The 5,934-nt window shown below is 39.4% G+C and overlaps 1 protein-coding gene across 2 annotated transcripts in view; it reads right to left on the minus strand.

Moving 5' to 3' along the window:
* NAB1 (NGFI-A binding protein 1) overlaps positions 1 to 5,934 on the minus strand; it is a 34,400-nt gene that overhangs the window by 10,678 nt on the left and 17,788 nt on the right. The window lies entirely within an intron of this gene.

Genomic DNA, 5,934 nt, shown 5'->3' on the forward strand with positions numbered 1-5,934 from the left:
ACCTAGCTGGGGTCATTTGACCCCAGCATCCTTTCCTGCCCATGGCAGGGGTTGGACTAGATGATCTGCTTAGGTCCCTTCCGACCCTACCCACTATGAAACTACATGCATCCTGCGACTCTACTATGCTATTTGTTCAACACAAAACATTCCTGCTTCATAACAGTGTACAAACAATCCTCATGTAAAGCAGAAAAATGTCCTATTCCTTCAAATCAAAAGCTGAACCTTTTAAACCACATATATCTGCTCTAAAAATAGCTTGTCTTAAAGTAAAACAACAAGTAAATAAAATACAAAATTAAACAGGTGTCATAAAATAAGTATTCTACACTTGTTACAGTAAAACACCAACACATGACATGACTGCCACAAAACAGAAAAAAGGAAGATGACTGCCTGATCAAAAATCATCCAAAACGTAGTCAGCCATTTTAGACCAAGTGGGAATCATGGATTATCATTAGCAATATACTTCTTTTAAACTAGAAGTTGCAGAAACAAGTGGAAACAGAGCAGGAAGAAGGAGGTATGGTGTTAATGAAGCTTGAGTCAGGAAATTAGGGCTATTAAAATCAAAATTTTCTGAATGCAACTCCCACCCCCCAAGAGATCAAATGTGGAAGATCCTTAGAAACTGAGACAAATATCAGTGACCTTAACTAAACTATGAAAAGCTGACCCTCCTGCTAGTCCAGGTGTGATTTATGCCAAAGCCTATGAGGTGGTGCATGCACTTGGCAATACCAAATGCACAAGCAAGTTGTTACTTTGGTTTGGTGAGTTGGGTGGAGAAGTTTATGGAGTGGCAAGGCTTCTCATAATGCAGCCCAACTTTTTACAATGTCAGCGCTCTACTGTTGCACTCCATTCAAATTATTTATGCCAGTAAACTGCTATAAACCGTAGCAGACTGGGCAGACGGCAAATGCTGACCAGATCCCTATTTTTATTTTTTTTACATGCCAGGAAATAAGAGAAAAGCAGATCTGAATGATCACAACAGGAAATGAGAAGCAGCAGATAACATAATACTCTGTGGAACAGCATGTATATAGTTTTTAAGTGCAAAACCCTGCAGGAAACTGGGATGCTTATGACAACAAATCCAGTTAAAAAACAAAAACAACAACACGGCATGACCCCAAAGACGACCCGGGCATTAGTCCAGATAGGATGATATCACAACTTCAGCCACTGGATGTCTGGGTGAACAAGCCATTTAAAGATCAATTTATTTATTTATTTTAAATCAATCACCAATGACTTGCAAATAGTACAAAACAGCTAAATGCTAACTGGCCAAAGACTCTATATATCTTTCTCTCCTGTGAACAGACAGTACAGGATTCTACAGACTGTAACACGTCCCTTACAAAAAAAAAAAAAAAAAAGAGCACTGCATTTCTAACTGTAGCCAGGCATATGCCTATGAAGCATGAGCTATGGGTGACAAATAGCACTATAATTTCAATCAAACTTATGCTATCCAAAGCATAACCAAACTGCAGGGAAACTGTGGATATCAGCTTGGCCATTTTCAGGGAACCCAAGTCAAAACTACAGAAATATGACCAAACAGCAAGCCAATGGCCTGTATCCTAAATACTCTGTATTACAATTGTATCCAAAAATATTAACTGAAAAATATAACTGAAGTGACCAAATGCATTAATAGTTACTTTGCTATAATAAATGTATTTTTACTAATATGTTCAAATGATTATAAACAGAAAGGCAGCCTTGAGGATGGAAAGAGCAAAGCAGTCTTGTTAGGCCACTGTTGGTAAATAACTGACCAAAAGGCAAGCCATAAAGAAGGTAAGAAATCTGCTCTCAAAAATATAAATTTCAATTGATTAACAAGATCTTCATTAAAGATTATCTGATGATTAACAGACTGGGGTCAGAGACCTAAAAATAAACAGCCTTAGCTAAGTTGATCCCTTGACCCATTTTCGAGGGCTACTAAAACCCGATTCCATCCAGTTCCAAAAGTTCCAGTGAAAAAAATAAATTTAAAAAAAAAAAACAATCAAAGATCAATTATTAGCATGTCAAATCAGCCATCTATAAATACTGGGCCTGGGGCAAGCAATTGGACCTTTACCAAAGCTCAGAAGGAAAAAAACCAACTCAGCAAGAGTCCCCAGGAAAGCCATGACGCCTGGCCAGCAGACCTGTTCTTCCTGAATCCAAGGCTGCGTAAGCATTGTCTTTATTAGTACCAATAAGTCTTTGCTATCATATATCCTAATAAAGCTTTTGAGTTGTGACTGGAATGGGCTTATTGATCAATTAATCTCACTCCTAACAAGTCCAATCAAAAGGTAACATAACCACCTTGACTGAACAGAAGATAACACTGTCTGAGAGATATTAAGTGATAAACAGGACTCTTCTCCCTCTTAGAGGATTCCTAAGAGACTTTGTGCTGCAGTATATATAGAATTTCACTGCCAGGAAGTTAAGTATTATTGTGGTTATGTTTATAAATACAGTAGTTTGCCCATGCACATAAAAGTCTATATAACTGCATCTTTACTGAAAAGATTTTTTCCTTAAACTGAGCATTAAAACATGAAAATGAGTCTTAAATTTGAGGGTATTTGAAGGAATAGAGTAGTATCATTATTGCCTAAGAAGTGCAGGAGGAGGAGCATTAAAACACATGAGAGGAGACTGGAGAAGTAGCATCTAAAAAGCAAACAAACACAACTATAGTAAAATTCATCCTAAGTAACATGCACCCTGGTAAATTTAGGTAGGAGGATTAATTTAATCTTTTGCTGCTTCTACTCAGGCACATGCATGCTTGTGTGCCACATGCATGCATGTATATGCATGCACAGACTGGCTGCCCAGATACCTTATAATCCAGAAAGGAGAAAAGGTAGCCTTCGCTATTGATTACAGAACAATGTGCTGCTACTGAACAAAAAGGCCCGTGTACAATCTACATGGTGGCCTACACCACAGTTGCATCTTACAGCACATCCATGCTGCATACTTGACCTAGCTTTAGATTAGTAAACTAGGGTACTGGTAGCAGTCTAGTCACAGCAGCATGGAGCTCAGCAAGGACCAGAAACCATTACACAAGAAGCAGGATAAATACCCAAATACTGTAGTAATCCAGGAGATCTACTTCCCCTCTACACAAAGAAGCTTCAAACAATTCAGTGAAGCCTCTCTTTCTCCTCTGAGAAAAGCATGAGACCCTCAACTGTTTGGTAAAGCATTACTCCCCCAATATATTCTTAACATTAAAACACAATCTGTACCACTTTGGAACAATGACAATTCCCCACAAACCCACACTCTTAGAAACAAAATTTGGAAATGCTCTACAAAAATTGGCCACTTTAAAGTGAGATCTGAATTCTGTCCACACATGTGCATGCACATATGTATTAAGATAAAAACTTTGAATGTACAATGTATCACTTGGACATGATTACATGAATCAGGTAACTGTGTCCTATGCAATAGCTTTCCAATTATATGTCAGTGTAAAAATGAAGGCCATTTTTCAAAAGCTGGCTCCTAACATATGCAAGTTTCTGTTGCTTCCCATTACCCTTGCACATTTTTCTTCAACTGCAATTTAATTCTGGACCCCCTTTCCTGTTGTGTGCTCAATTGCAGTATTTTTTCAGAGCCCTAGGATTAAAGAATGGGGTGGGACTAAAGAGGTAAGCTATTCACTGGGATGCTTGTCCAAGACCTACTCCTAGCTAATTTCACCTCTTCCAGTTTCTCTTCTTACCAGGGGTCTGAACTACTAATGTGCATGTTTCCCCACATTATTACTTGGCTGCTTTTAAAGGGGGTGTTCAAAAGTGGTTTTATTTATTTGGTGTATGTTGTCCTTCCAAACAAAGGTTCAGGGTGGCTTACAATAAGAGAACAGATTAATTTATAAAACATGTTTTTGTAAGTTTTATTAAAAAAAAATATAAAACAAGGTTTCTTATAACAGATGCTCTCAGTCCCACATGTGTATTTTCTTTCCCTCTAATGACACCTTTCCCACACAAGCAGCAAATTATAATGGGTCTCTTCTGAACTAGGAGAGAGAGAAACTGAAATCCCAATGCCATCACACTGGCCCTGACTTTGCCAACCTGCCTGGCAATAATAGCAGTGGGCATCTGCTTCTCCTCTTCTCTCCTTCCCTCAGAGCTGCCATGAAGTGATGTTTTCTTTGAGTTTCCTCTGCAGTCTCCCATTCACCTCTAGGCCCCTGAGGGCACTCCTACTAAGCTTTTTAACTGCTTAACTTTTAACAGGCTCTCCCATTCCCCTTCCTTCCCATGTTAACACCTCTATTCAGCTGACAATTCCTTTGTACTATCAGCCTAAAGCAGAGCAGGAACTTTTTAATTTCTCTTTTCTTTCCTCTCACCTCTATCAATACTATGTTTGGAATGGAAATCTCTTCAAGCACATATGACAGAGGCAGTAATGATGAATAGCCAGCCTGTACGTGTCTCCGTCTATCTCTGTGCCTTTTATGTGATATACCTGTGACTGTAGCGGTGACTGACAAGGCAAAACAACAACTCACCACTTTGAATCACATTACTACTGACTCATCGGAGATGACAAAATAAGGGGCATCCCCACCCTACTACAACCTTCAAGGAATGAGGTGGCTGATAAGTAGGAGGGTTTGCTGCTTGCATCCTCATTCTTCCCTCCTGCTCTTTGTCCAGAAGAAACATTTAAGAGTCACAGCACTTCACTTTCATTCATTCTGCATCCCATCCCAACCAATTCATTCTATTCCCTCTCCCACCTCCTCTGCTTCTTTAGCCTGTCATTTTCTTGAATTTTTTTTTCTTTTCTTTGTACACTTTCTCCCACAGCCTGCCCACCTACTCTATCAATAAAAGGGGGAGACCACACGGGGGAAGAGAAAGGCTTTTACAGGTAATTTAATGTAATTCGTGGCATTTGGTTTCTTTGTAATGCTTGCGTGAATTCAGTGCTCAAGAAGAAGGATTTAAAACAGTGGCTGGAGCTAAGCAACGTGCAAGTTTGCCCACACATCTTTGCTAGCACATCCCAGGCCTGACCTTCAAAATACCAAGTTCTCTCTCCCTGCTCCCCATAAAAAGTCATCTTGTAAAGCTGTCTTTCACACCACACCAATGCAAAATGGGTGCTAAACCTTTCAAAAATCAGAAGAGTAGCATTTTACACCATACTTCTTTAAGGGATACATGACCACCTAATAAGCAAGGTAATAGTGGATCAGGTCACAGAGTTCCAGCCCTGCCTAAGGGAACAAGTGATTTTACCTTTGAAAAAAATACAGACTTAGGCCTTACAGCTCAATAAGTGAAAAGTCAGTTGCTTTCTGTTAACCCACTATACTATATTCAGGGACAGGATATGCAGCAGCACAGCTTTCAAGAGCACTGATACAAAAATGGAGAGAGAATTCTGTAATTTCTCTTTATGCCTCCACCTTTCTATAGAAAGACACTATTAACAAGAAGTAAATCAACAGTAAAATGTAATAAACCTGCAGAGAAAATAATCTAATAAACCTCCAAAGAAAACTTGTGCAACAGCTCAACTGCATATTTTAGGGGAAAAATGACAGAAATTTAAACAGTAAGAGCCACAGTCTATTATATAGTGAAATAACTGCCCTGCCTAAATGCTACTTACATGATAAGGCTGCTGAACAGTCAGTAAAGAATTGTGGTAAAGCAGAAAGTGCCCTCCTTTTGTCAGCTCTAGCATATTAGATGCAATGGACGCAGGTGTTGCCGTGGAGGTAGTCTTTCTAGACTTCAGCAAGGCCTTTGACACTGTCTCCCACCCCATCCTCATTAAAAAACTAGGTGACTGTGGCATTGATGCCTACACAGTCAGATGGATTGCAGATTGGCTCAGGGGTTGTACTCAGAGGGTGGTGGT

This window comes from Crocodylus porosus, unplaced genomic scaffold (assembly GCF_001723895.1).
Source record: "Crocodylus porosus isolate Cpor-Errol unplaced genomic scaffold, CroPor_comp1, whole genome shotgun sequence".
Classification (NCBI taxonomy): Eukaryota; Metazoa; Chordata; order Crocodylia; family Crocodylidae; genus Crocodylus; species Crocodylus porosus.